Raw genomic sequence first — 14633 nt, 5'->3', positions numbered from 1 at the left:
AGAAGTTTTTTTTTTTTTTTTTTTTTTTTTGTCTTTTTCATTTTTATCGGTACCAGGGATCGAACTCACGACTGCCTGCTTGCAAGGCAGGCGCTTACGCCGCTGAGCTAAATCCCCAGCCCCAAGAAGTTTTTTTTTTTAAGTACAAGAATTATAAAAGATACCAGATACGGGGTGCACATTACAGCAGTTGGGAGGCTGAGACAAGAGGATTGCTGTGAGTTTGAGGCCAATCTGGGCTGTACAGTAGTGAATTCAAGGCAGGCCTGAACTACATAAGGGCCTTGTCTCAAAAAAAAAAAAAAATTGAAAAGGGATGGTAAAATTCTAAGTATTTTCCAAATAGAATTATTTTTATATTTAAAAGAATCAACTGAAAGTTACTATAAGTCATGAGAAGTTCCAGTAAACTGCAGTGTATGAAGTTAACATAGGGCAGTGAGTAACTTTCTTACACAAAACCACACTAGCCAAAATAACTCAGTGGAAAAGGAGCTCGCATTTGCAATAGCAGAGGCAACAACAACAAAGCAATAAACTGCTTAAGAATAAACTTAAGAAATTTCCATTCTCTTCACGGAGAGCAATTCAAAACACCTCTGCAGGACGCATGTCGCAGGCTGAGCACATGGACCCTGAAACACAACCGAAAAACACCCTATTGACCGATTTTTAAAAATTGCACAAAAACATCTGTTCTCTGTAAGTCAGCTTTAAAATTTAGCCTCATCTTAATAAAGATATTGTTTGCCCCCATACCAGAAACAGGGAAGGTGTTTCCAAATTTATTCAAAACATCAGTAAACAAAGGTAACCTGAAAAACCCTGAAAACAATGTTGCTGTGTGATACAGGCTTCCCAACTGGACAGTGAAACAGACCTGAGTTTCCATTCATTAACCCAGCACCATGATGGTGCCCAGGGGACGAGGAATTATAGAAAGAGATCCAACCACGTGCAGAAATTGGGGGGTGAAAAGGCGGCAGCTCTCATCAAGAGCAGAAAACAAAGGGTGTGAACTGGACCTGGGAAGAGTAAAATTGAATCTGTGGCTGTCTCCTGTACCACGCTGCAGGAAAATACATCTTAGAATCCTAGTATTTTTAAAAAGAGAAAGTTTGGAAAAATAAGAAAATTTCACCATGACTCAAAACACAGAAGATACATATAAAATGACTAGTCATTTTAACCACGTACAAAATTTAAATGCACGAAAAGTTATGGCACAGAAATGGGGAAAGATAAATGATCAACTGAGAAGCTGTATTGTCACCATTGGCAAAGCGCTGATTTTCCAAATACATAAATTATATATATTTGGGGGGGGGGTTGCTAACTGAAACTCAGGGCTTCCAGCTTGCTAGACCAGCATCCTACCACTGAGCTAAATCCCCAGCCCCAAATACATAAATTATAATAAATCAATTGGAAAAGGACCAATATTGATCCATAATTTTTAAAAAATGAGCAAAGTACTTGAAGAGAAAGGTCACAGAAAAAGCTGTTCAAAAGTCGTGTGTACATAAAAGGAAGCTAAGCTTCTCTCATAATAAGACAATTGCAAATTGAAACTAAACTGAGATACTTACTGGAGGAGGAAAAATCCAAGAACTGAACAGCACATTCTGTGAGAAAGGCTAAGGAAGCAGGTAACTCCTTGTATTTCTAGTAGGAGGAAAATTTGAAATAATCTTAATAGAAGGCAATAGGCCATATTTCCCACATTTACCATGCACTGAGCCTTTGGTCTGACATTTCACCTTTGGAGATTTTAGCTGTTTCTCCTCCAAATCAACAAAATAATGTAAGTACAGGGTAATTTGTCATTGCAATATTATCTGCAGTAGAAAAAGACTGGAAATAAAGTGCCCACCCATAAGTAACCGAGGCAATACACTATGCTATATTTAGAATACTGCTGTTAAAAAAAAATAAGAAGCTTTTTTTGGGGGGTACTGAAATAGAGTCTCAGGTTCTATTTTAAGTAACAAAAAGTGTAAAATAATAACAATTTTCTAACACTTAGGCAAATATGAGGTAAAGCAATCTAAATTGTTATTTATTTGTATCTGCATAAAGAAATACTAGAAGTGTTCAAAAGAAACTAACACAAGCTTAACTAACAGGAAGAGTGGTGACAAGAGAAGGGTGAAGATGTAACGCTGGATTGTATAGGACAGGCTTGGTTAGCCCGCAGTAACAAGCACACCCGCTTCTCAGCAGCCGAAGCACTGAACTGTTTTCTCGTCTCCACTCAATGCCCAGCTCTGGCCGACTGGAAGCCCATGACAGTGCTCAGCGGCAGGTGCATGCTCCAGTTCTGACCAATGAGATAGCAGAGGCTGTACTGGAATGCTCCTGGGAGCAGCTCCTTCCTCTGACGTCACTTCCGCTCCACAGGGTGCTGTCCTAAGGCAGCCATCTTGTTTCTTGAGGGACACTTTAGAGAAACGTGAAACTTGTCACGCCGGGGTGTCTACGTAGGAGTAAACTTAGAACATGGGTCCTTATTGATTTCAGGAAACCACCAAATTAGCCAATTCTAGAGACTTCCTGCCTCAGAATTTCTTATTTGAGGCTGTACAGCTTATTTATTGTATAGGCTATGTCAAACCACATTTTTCTGTTTAGTAGACAAAACCACCTACGTTTATAGATTTCTTATTTCGTATTCTTATTTTATTGCATTGACTAAGCCTCCCAATTTAATGTGTAGTAGTGTGAGGATAGACACGCTTTTCTTATTTCTGATTTAGTAGGATTACTTCTAAATCCACCAAATATTGTGATAGCTGTAAGTTTTGGTATCTCACTCTGTTAAGAAATTTCCCTTCTCTGGCAAGCTGGTTAGAGGCTTTTAAAAATCATTATTAAATGCTGAATTTTATTAATCATGTTTTAAGCATTTATTGGTATAATCTGTGCCTGTGGTAAATTACATAAACTTTCTCAAATTGATTCTTAAACTTCTCTAAATACTTCCCTTTGTCACTGTAAGTGACATCAGGGTGTCCTTGCTATGTCCTGATCTACTGTTGTATTTTACTTTGTGTCTTTGTGCTTAGAGTGAGGTAGGTCTTACTGGCTTCACACGTGGATTTCAGTGAGTAAGCTTTGTGACAATTTGAAAATTTTGCAACCATAATTTAAAGCCTAGAAATATAGAAAAAGTTAAGACAAATTTAGGTAAATCCCAAGTGTTTAAATATGTGTGGATGACAGTCTATTTTATCACTGACTACCATAAAATAGGCACAAAACTATTATAAAAGGTTAAAATTCATCAAAATTTATGTACACATCTACTTCAAGACCATAAATGGCATCATACAGTCAAGAGAAATGTAAACAAATATAAAGATGCAGGATTAACTGCATAAAATTAAGCACAAATCACACTATGCTAATGATCACGACTACTTCCTGTTGTTAGCTCAGGACATTGAATGTCAATGTCAATGTTACCAACCAGTTGAGGGTTCATTGGCTCAACACAGATGGAAATCACGAATTGGCAAAGTGCAGCTCCCGTAGCGGCTCCAGGCTCTGAGCACACGAATGATCCTCAGCTCTCAGCATGAGGGATCTGGGCCTCGATGCTGCTGGTGACACCACTGAATGCTGGGTAACATCAACTCTGCTTGTTTCTGTCTGCTGCTTTCAGCTGTCACCAGTCAATACTAGCTAAAGCAGCACCGCTGGACAACACCAGCCAATGCCACATGCCTCCAGCTGACCCTGCAGACGCTGGTCCCTGCTACTGATCATCTGCTGCTGAGCTCTCCATGGCTGACAGCCTCCAGGGTTTATTGCTTTTTGTCAAAACAACACGTCTGTCTGCACCATAAGAACCTAAGCAAATACTTAGGACTTTCTCAGCCCACGCTACGTGAGGTACCTGAAATCACGAGTGGATTTCCAGGACCACTAGAGTGATGCTCTGTTTGAACAGAGCCTCTACACAGCATGCAGGTGTCAGTCCACACGGGAAACACTCCTAAACCCACCCAGGAAGTGTGAGGAGGGCTTACACAGCAGCTGCAAGCCCGTGATCGGTCCAAATTGAATTCTGCTGATTGATCTAAACTGAGTTTACCTATTAGTCCAAACCGATCTAAACTCAACCCTTTCACTTCAAGTCTACTGATTGGTCCAAATTCAGTTCTGCTTGATTCAAATTCAAGCCTGCTTTGGCGTCACCCGGGGCGGGAACAGGGCATGCGGGACAGGGCAGTTTGCAGGAACATTAGGTCTCTGAAAAATGATAGGCAGCTGTTGGCAAAACCACACCCCCTCCTGACTCTAGGAGGAAAAGATCAGAATCAGAGGCTTCACCTTGTCACATACACATAGGTGTCACTTGATCGACACCAGGTGGGTGGTTCATCTCTCTGGTAAATTGTGCTCAGCAGTAAAAAGTGATCTTTTGAGGTCCCTGTATATTCTTCACCATACATAGTATATACAACATGCAAAATACATACTAATCAACTATTTGTATGATCAATAAGGAACTTGACAAACAGTAGATTGTTAGTACCAAACATTTTGAAAGTCCAAAAATTGTCCACAGTTCACTGTCTGTGATGGTCACATGTCTGTAATCCCAGAACTCTGGGAGGCTGAAGCAGGAAGATTAGAAGTTCAAACTTGGGTAAGTCACTGACTTACTGAGACCCCATCTCGAAATAAAAAATTAAAAAATAGGCTGAGGACGTGGCTCGATGCAAAGGCTCTGGGTTTAATCCTCAGTACTGCAAAAACTGTATTAAGGCAGATTTTTGGCCATATAAGGGGGTGGTCCCCATAATTCCTGAATGGCTCCAGTGGCCCTCAAATTCACTCTTGAATATTAGTTCAGACAGCTATAAACTTCTAGATTTGTAACCATGTTCTCTCAAAACATTGAGGATACTCTTCTATTGTCTTCTTGTATGCAAAATTATTTTCTACTATATTCTTTTCTTGTTTCCCTTGAGAATTCTGGCATCGGTCTTTGTAAAATTTTTAAAATTTTTGCATTCTTTTAGGATTCCACTTTCTAATTAGTTGTGTTAAATTTTCACTCTGTGTCTAGGAGTCATCATTTCTTATTCATTTTGGTCAGTTATCAACCTGAAGACTTGGGTCTTTATGTCACCTCACCGTGGGTCAGAGGGCGGCATGTGGCATTGGCTGGTGTTGTCCAGCGGTGCTGCTTTAGCTGGTATTGACTGGTGACAGCTGAAAGCAGCCAACAGCAAGCAGCAGAGTTGATGTTACCCAGCATTGATTGGTGTCACCAGCAGCATGGAGGCCCAGATCCCTCATCGAGGCCCAGATCCCTCATGCTGAGAGCTGAGGATCATTCCTGTGCTCAGAGCCTGGAGCTGCTAAGGGAGCTGCACTTTACCATTCGTGATTTCCGTCTGTATTTCTCTTTTTTTGAAACAAGGTCTTTCTACATAGGTCAGGCTGACGTTGAACTTACTGTCTGGCCCATGCTGACCTCAAACACATAGTGATCCTCCCGCCTCAGCCTCCCAAGTGCTGGGGTTATAGGCTCGCACCACCATGCCTGGCTCCCTGTCATCTTTTCCGCTTTTCTTCGGCAGTGGATGTAGAGAGAAGGGAGCTGCTAATTTTTCTTCTATTCTTGCCAACATCTTTCCACTTTTCTCTCTGTCACCCTGTACAATATTCTGAGAGAAGCTCTCCGCTATTACTCATTAAATGGCTCTTTCTTTATTCTGCTATCCTCTCCTCTTTCTGAGTCGTTTTAATTTCAAGATCTTACTTGATTTTTTCATAAATTCTTTCTTGTCTCATGAATTCAATGATCTTTCTTACCCTTATAAAGATTCTCATTGTAACACCCTTAAAATCACCTTCTGAGTGCTCTCCTCACTGACTCTCAAATATTCATCATTTGTTTTACTTGTATCTCTCTTGTGATGTGGGAGAGATGCGTGGCTCTGTGCTCACCTTCTTTGAGATTCCCTGTTACCCGGATTATGGGGGCTACTTATTACATTTTACTTCCAGCAAATACGGGAGGAAGTTGGGGCAGGGCTGTGTTTGTTCATTTGTTTGTTTGTTTTGTGGTACTAGGGACTGGGTCCAGGGTTTTCATACTGAGCCACCTCTCCATGCATTCGTATTTTGGGTCTCCTGAAATTGCCCAGGTGTGGTGAGAACTTTCAGTCCTCCTGCCTCAGCCTCCCAGAGTGCTGAGATTACAGGTATGCACCTCCACGGCCAGCTTGCTTCTTGGACGGGAAGATTTGTTCCTCACTCTCTTGGATCAGAGCCTGTTTTGGCTGCTTCATGGATACGAGGCAGGAGTGGAAAGGGCTGATCAGTCAGGCTCCTGCCACCCAATCATCCTGGGCTGAAAAGTGCTCTCCCCGAGGGCTCCCCACCCAGGACCTTATTTGGAAATACATAATATCTTAAAAGATAAAATCAGAGTAAGATGGTGTCATTCTGAATTGGGGTTGGCTCCATCACCAGTATGACCAAGTTAAGCAACGTCAAAGATGGCAGGAGCTACCAGCAACTGGAAGAGACAGGGAAAAATTCCTCCCAAAGAGCTTCAGAGAGAGCAGGGCCTGGGACTGCCGGCCTCCAAAACTAGGACAGAATACATTTCTCTTGCTTAAGCAAAGACACCCAGTAACTCTGCCAATCACCTTTCCAGTTTTTAACCATAGGACTGTCGAGCCCATGACATAACCCCTCTCTATGTCCCTTGTTGGGTGACAAGCTGACCCTCTCACCTCTCCTTTGGCCAAGAGAGAATTTCCCACAAGACCCCTTTCCTTCTCGATGGCCCTGCAGTGAAAATTCTGCATCTCCTCCAAGCCCTCAGCTCACGATGAGTCAACCTGCAAGCCTTAGGGTTACTCATCTAGAAAATAGGGAAGATAATGCCTCCTCCCCTGCAGAGCTGCTATGAAGATCAGAAAAGAAAGTGTGGCAGGCCTCCACATGGCCTAGGGCTTTATGCAAAGCGTCACAAAGAGAAGATCAGAGACTGTGACACATATCAGAAGTAATGCGAGTCATCCCAGCTTGTGGGCCAATACCCCTCATTCCGTGAATATACCTCAAAAAATAACACCTACTAGAGGACTATCTTTATACTTTAAAAATATCCACCACAAAAAAAAATATATCCACCACTTTTTTTAAAGCTGCAAATCTCATTGGTCAACTCATGAATAATCTTACAAAGTGTGTAGTATTTTTTTTTCAGTTCTTTTTTTTTTTTTTTTTTTTTGTCTTTTTATCGGTACCAGGGATCGAACTCATGACTGCCTGCTTACAAGGCAGGTGCTTATGCCGCTGAGCTAAATCCCCAGCCCTGAAAGTGTGTAGTATTTTTAAATATTACTTTATAGCTTTTTTTTCAGCACTGGGACTTTGCATGAAGCTATTTTCCTCAGTCCTTTTTAAATTTGTATTTTTTTCTTTTAGGTAGAAGACCTCATTAATTCACTTAGTTGTCCTGACCAGGCTCAGCCTCCTGCCTCAGCCTCCCAGGGTGCTGGACTTCAGGCCGGAGCCACCAGGCCTGGCTTAATTTTTGCATTCTTCTTACTTAACAAAGCTATATAATGCTTAATATGTATCAGACATTGTTGTAAGCACTATAAAAATGCTGTGTTTATAAATATTAGATTCTGTACATATTTTAACATTTTTCAAAATATTTTAATGGAGGGGCTGGGGATTTAGCTCAGCGGCATAAGCGTCTGCCTTGCAAGCAGGCAGTCGTGAGTTCGATCCCTGGTACCCATAAAAAAGAAAAAGACAAAAAAGGAAAAAAATATTTTAATGGAATAATATTTAAATTGCATGAAAGATTAACATAAGCCTCAATAACTTAGATAAAATTTAACTTCCATTTAACATATGACACATACACAAAGTTAAGTAGATAAGATAATTTATAATTTGTGATATACATTTTGAAAATGCGATGGCTTGCCAGGCATGGTGCCAACCATGCCGTGGCATCCCCGGACTTGGGAGGCTGAGGCAGGAGAATTGCCACAAATTCAAAACCAAACTGGACTACAAAGTGAGACCCTATTTCCAAAAAAAGTAACAAAATAAAATAATAATAAAAGAAAATAGAATAAGTTATTGTGTTTCTTTCAAGGGTCAAGCTTCTACTGTACTCAGTGTAGATCAAAAGCAACTTCATGCTGGGGCAGTAAAATGACTTAAAATTCTTGCATTTTAACTTGAAATATCAACTGCTTTATTTTTATAATTTCATATTTTGACTCAAGACAAAGAAATGAGAAATTCAGGCTTTCATTTTGCAAATACTTCTCTACAAACACATTTGGGAATAAAACTTGGGTTTGGACAATGATTATCTCTCGTGAACAAACTGCTCCTCCTCCCCCTTAAAACAGATTTTTAAATATCAGACATGTTTTGACATTTCCTATTAGGATTTTAAAATAAATATAACTCACACAGCTGGCAAGGACTGTCTCAAGGAAGATTTTTCAGAATATCAACTTTCATTCTGGTAAAATACACAAAACATAAAATTTACCATTGGCGACAGTACGTTCACGGTGTTGTATAACTGTTCCCTCTGCCTGGTTCCAGCATGTTTTCAGTGTCCCAGAGAAACCCAGAAGCCCAGCAGGCAGGCAACCCCAGTGCCCCCTGGTCCCTGGATGGCACCAATCCACTCAGTCACTGTGGATTAGTCTGTCTAGATATTTCATTAAGAGGGACTCACACAGCATCTGTGTCCCTGTGACTGGCTCTTTTTTAAAAAAAATTATTTAAAGAGAAAAAGAAAAAAAAAACAGGAAAAGGGGACAAGTAATACAGAATTTCAAAAAAAATAAACAGTAAGAAATCACTAGTTAATAGATTACATATTGTCGTCTTAGAAATAGTTATAAAAAAAGAAATAGTTGTTCAAGTTACAAAATTAAAGCATACAGAGTGGACATTCAAACAGTGAGACTGCAAACAGTTATATTCAATGATCCAACAAAAACTTAGTGATATGATTATCTATCTTACACACTTAAATATACGTGCAGTTATATCCTTTAGAGCACTTTCTTGTCCTCTCTTTTTTACAATAACAATTACACATTTGGGGTTTTATTATTCCCACAGTTCTTATTACTTTTTTTTTGAGAGAATAAAAACAAACGTGACAAAACAAGAGTCAGTCCAATCAAAAGGATGGACATAGTACATGATGTAAAAACAGAGTACCAGGTGATCAACAATGGTTACCATAATGCCTCTTGCTATCTTAAAAAAAAACCTGCTTATATCATCAGTTATAATAAAATTGAACAAAACAGTGACTGGCTCTTTTGACTTGGCATCCTGTATTTAGTGGGTGCCCACCCTGGAGCACATGTCGGTACAGAATTATAATTTTGTTTTCCCTATTAATGCAATGTATCTTAAGAACAGCATTCCATAGTCTATTTTTTTTTTTTTTTTTTTTTTTTTAGCCTGTAATCCATTATGAGTGTAGACCAAATAAGGCAGCAAAGGATAAAGACCGATTTATTCTCAAGGGCAGGGTCAGGGCCGTCATGTTGAGCAGGGTGTAGACCGAGGGAGCAGCTGGCTTCACTAATCCTGTGTGTGTTACATGCTGTAAAACAGAGGCACAGTGCATACACTGAAGGTACCAGGTCGCCTGTTGTCCTGTGGTGGGAAGGATGTTGCCAGAGCCCTCAGGAGGTGGAGCTCCAGCTTTAGCTGTGTACTCTTGGGTGAGTCAAACTCTTCTCTGAACTTTTTCTGGGTGTAGGAGTCCTGACTTGTATGGAACTCTAAGTGAGAAGTAAACGCTCAGTTCCTTTAGTGACTTCTGTATTTCTCAAAAGTCAGGATGCTCAGAAAAGCATCTAATTCTCGCTAAAGTAGAAAAGGCTACAAAGAAGGAAGGGGAAGGGTGATCAAAAAGGGTAACAATTTCTGGGAAGAGGGTGGAGTGAACTGCAGCGAAAGAGCTTCTTCAGATGTGCTGTGCAGACATGGAATTCTGCAGTGTGAGGACTAGGAGGAGGAAGTGGATCCCCAGGACCCGGCTAGGATCTGAACTGAGAAGTGAAGCCCGCAGGGAGAGCAGAGAGACTTCAGTGAAGAAGGGGGTGGCGCGCAGCTGTTTCTCCCTGAGCCCGCTCACTGCTCACTGCATGGGAGCAGGGCGTCAGCTCAAACCCGCAGACACATGGTGACTACCGGGGACCCCAGAGGGACCCACAGGAACCTGCGCCAGTGAACAGAGCCATGGACACAGCAGACTGCAGGGGCTGCTGTTTTGGTTGATACGTTCCCCAGGGGACGGCAGTTGGCCAGTAGCTATTTTGGAGAGCGGTCAACTGAGCTGAAAACTCAGAGCAGCTGTGTGCTGGATCCACCTAGCGGCTCCCAGTGCCGGGTGAGGTGCAGCTGAGTTCCAGCCAGCAGGAGCCCAAGGAGCCCTGCTCAGGTGGCAGGGGCCACACGGAGTGCTGGAGCTGAACAAGTCAGGTTCCAGCTCACAGCCAGAAACCACCCTGGACCTCGGCGGAACAAAAGGTGCAGGCTTGGTGGGACTGTCCGCTACCCTGCTGTAACGCTGCGGCTGGCTCCCTGGGATTAATCAGCACAGATCTGGGCTCTGCACGCTCACTTTGTTTACACTGACAGGAGAGACACTCCTTGAAGTGAACTTTTTTTTCTTATTTTATCCTTTATTTGGCTTTGTTTTGTTTTGTTTACTCTTTTCTTGATTGTTCTTATTTTTATAGGAGTGCGAACATTATTTCTAATTTTGTTGTTGTTGTTGTTCTGGTTTTTCTTTCCTCCTTATTTTCCCCTCCTGTCTTCTTTACTGGTGTCCCAAAATTTGATCTTACTTTGTCCTCCAGCCTTGCTTCTAATCTCCTCTTCTTCTATTTCTCTATTCCCCCCGCCCCCGCCTCCCTTATATATTTTTCTTCCCTGAGGGGAAAAGTCACTATACCGAGGACTTATTTACTATGTACAATATTCAGGTTTGTTCTAGATTTTGTTATATAACCATGAATTTAGTTCACATGGTTAAAGGTGGGAAACTAATAGTTACCACAGTTTGTCATTTTTGGACTGTGTTTGGTGCTACTGTTGCTGATTGTACTGTGTTTGCCAAGGTGATATAATTGCTCCAAACAGTTGTTCTTCCTCATATGCTAAGATTGAGATTTCCCTAGAGCCATAAAAATACTGTAGGCCAAATACATAGCAACTTCTAATCCCCAATAAATTGAAGAGGTGCGATCTTGCAACAGTCTCAAAACCCAAAAGCCAGCTAAACCTGGAAGTCATCCCTGAGAAGTTGTCATTTCCTAACTATTTTAGTAATAAAGCTACTTGCCCTGAGCAATTTATAAGCATCAACTCAGGAATTAAACTTTAAAAATATATAAAATGAGAAGACACTTCAATAAGATATAACCTCAGGCTTCCATCTCACCAAAGGCAAATACTGGGGGCAATGATGTGGGATAATTCCAGAGCTCCCCACCTGGACTTTCTGGAGTAGTAATAGCAAAAGTAACAAAGCAGATGAATGAGACTCTAGAAAAATATCAAGTCATGGGGCCTGGGGATTTAGCTCAGCGGCGTAAGCACCTGCCTTGCAAGCAGGCGGTCGTGAGTTCGATCCCTGGTACCGGAAAAAATGAAAAAGACAAAAAAAAAAAAAAAAAAAAAAAAAAAAAAAAAAAAAAAAATATCAAGTCAGAAAAATTCATCAGATAACTACAGAGACGGGACTATAATGAGAGACATGGTTCGTGACTCTAGAGAAGACACAAATTTTAAACATGAATAGAAGTTCAGGAGCATGATGGAAACTGTTGGGAGCCGCGTCTGTGATAGCTCGCCTTGCGCGGCGGACGTGCGGCCTGTGGTAAAGAGCAAAGCCTGAGGTAGATTACCCCTCCCATCGAATATGTTAGTTTCCTGCTTACCGCGTAAACAACCCGCTCAACAATATAGTCTGCCTGGCAACTGATGATGTTAGCCAATCAGCTTGCCTTGCTTACTTTAACATGATTGGACACTGTACCCGTATATATACCGGTGCCACCCCTGGGCGGAAGAAGAAGCCAGGAAGAAGCCCGGAAGTAAAAGCCCAAAAGGAGCCGCGGAGAGCGGACCGGTAGAGGCTTTGGGGCAGACTGAAGCACAAAAGGAGCCGCGGGGAGCGGACCAGAGGAGGCTTCAGCTGGGAGAACCCAGGGCAGGCTGTACGGAGAAGGAAAATAAAAAGAAAAGGTTGTCCACTACCAGACTTTGTCGTGTGTCCTTCCTGCCGGCCGGGAGCGGACATCGACAGGAAACCATGAATGCCCAACACAGGAAAGAAACGTAATCCGTGAGGCAGATTAAAACAGCTCTCCAGGAGATTAAAAATTCCTTTGAAAGCATACACAGCAGAATGAACCAGTGTGAGAACAAGATATCAGATATGGAAGATAGGCTTGTGGTTAGCAATCCATGAAAAGATTTCCTAAAAATAGGAAGGGACAGCAAGGCGTGGTAGGTCATAGCTGTAAGCCCAACACTTGGGCAGCTGAGGCAAGAGGACAGCTGTGAGTTTGAGGTTAACCTGGGCTACACAAGTGAGTTCCAGACCAGCCTGACCTACACAGTAGGACTCAAAAAAAGAAACTCTGTCTCAAAAAAAAAAAAAGCAAGAAACCATGAAAAATCAATCCAACTGCTGCTAGATGATGCAAAGAATAATAATATAAGGTTGATCAGAGTCAATGAAAAAAGCAGGAGATAGCACAAATGACATTTAAAAAACTGTTCACAAAAGTAATTGCAGAAAGCAACTGAGGGAAAAAGAATTTGACATACAGATAACTGAGTCATATAGAACTCTGACTAGCCATGTGAGACATCATATTGTCTCACTAGTAGGGGAAGCTGAAAGAACCTGTATACGTAAAAGATAGTTAAGATAGTTACCACTATTTCCCCTGAACTCACTGCAGACAAAGGTTGTGTCTTGTACTCTGAGTAACTGATTTGAAGATTACAATGAGCAATGTATATGCCATTGTTACCCCCTAATTGTTGTGTTTTTAAATTTTGTTTTATTTTTTCTCTTTAAAATAAAATAAATAATTTTTTTTAAAAAAAGTTATTAGAGGGTCAGGGATATAGCACAGAGGTACAAGTGTATCTCTGGCAAGGGCAAGGTCCTAAGGTCCTGAGCTGGATTCCCAGTACTAAAAAAAAAAAAAAAAAAAAAAAGAAGCTCTTAGAGAAAAAAAACAAATCCCCTACAAAGAAAACCCCTCGAAACCACAGCAGACTTCCCAATACAACCCTTCAAGTCAAGGAGAGCTTAAAATGAGGTATTTCAAGCCCTAAAAGAAAATAACCTCCAACCCAGAGCGATGCACCCCAAAAGACTATCTTTCAAAATTGATCTATACTTCTTTTTTTTTGTCTTTTTATTGGTACCGGGGATCGAACTCACGACTGCCTGTTTGCAAGGCAGGCGCTTATGCTGCTGAGCTAAATCCCCAGCCCCATTTGATCTATACTTCTATGACAAAAAATAGCTGAAGAAATTCATGGCCACCAAACTAGCACTTCATAATGTTCTGAAGGACATTCTAGAAAAAGATAATGGAGACTATCATGCCAAGAACCACAACAGAATGAACCAGGCAAGGCAAGCAATTAAATGGTGGGGGGACAGAACCAACAATAAGACAATAACAAAGATAAGTCAATATAAACATCAATGTCAGTGGTTTCAATTCTACAATCAAAAGAAACAGACTAGCAGAATGGATCAAGAAGCAAGACCCAACAATACACTGCATACAAGAAACACATGTAATTCCAAAAGAAATACATAAACTGAAAGTCAGTAGATGGAAACAATACCCCACGAAACAGGGACCTTGAAAAAGCAGGGGTAGCTATTCTATTTGCAGACAAAGTGGATTTCAAGCCAAGACTGATTAAGACAGACAAAGAAGGTCTCTTCATAAACACATGGAAATTAAGTAATGTCCTCCTGAACAACCAATGGATTGCAGATGAAATTAAAGGAGAAATTAGACTGTTTCTCCAATCAAATGACATTGCCAGTGCAATGTATTGGGACACAGGAGATGCAATGAAAGGAGTCCCATGAAGGAAATTTATATTGCTGAATTCCCACATCAGAAAAACAGAGCAAGCTCAATTAAACAACCTAATGTTGAGTCTCAAGCTTCTAGAAAAAGGAGAGAAAGTCAAGCCCATAGCTTATGGGGGAGGAAATTATAAAGATCAAAGCAGAGCCAAGAGCCAGGGATTTAGCTCAGCAGCGCAGCAAACAGGTGCACAGTCGTGAGTTCAATCCCTGGTACAAAAAAAAAAATATTGTCAAAGCAGAGCCAGGTATGGTAGCACATGCCTGTAAATGGGGAGGCTGAGGCAGGAGGATTGCCACAGGTTACAGGCCATCCTGGGCTACATAATGAGTTCAAGGCTAGCCTGAACTGAACAGTGAAACCCAATCTTAAAAATGAAACAACAAAATCAGAGCACAAATTAATGCAATGGAGACTACGAAAACAATACAGATAAATGATACATAGAAGAGTTGGTTC

The sequence above is a fragment of the Cavia porcellus genome, unplaced genomic scaffold (assembly GCF_034190915.1).
Source record: "Cavia porcellus strain 051 isolate PalLab524CR breed Dunkin Hartley unplaced genomic scaffold, mCavPor4.1 scaffold_28, whole genome shotgun sequence".
Taxonomy (NCBI): domain Eukaryota; kingdom Metazoa; phylum Chordata; class Mammalia; order Rodentia; family Caviidae; genus Cavia; species Cavia porcellus.
The sequence above is the reverse complement of the archived record's forward strand: the minus strand, read 5'-3'. Positions refer to the sequence as shown.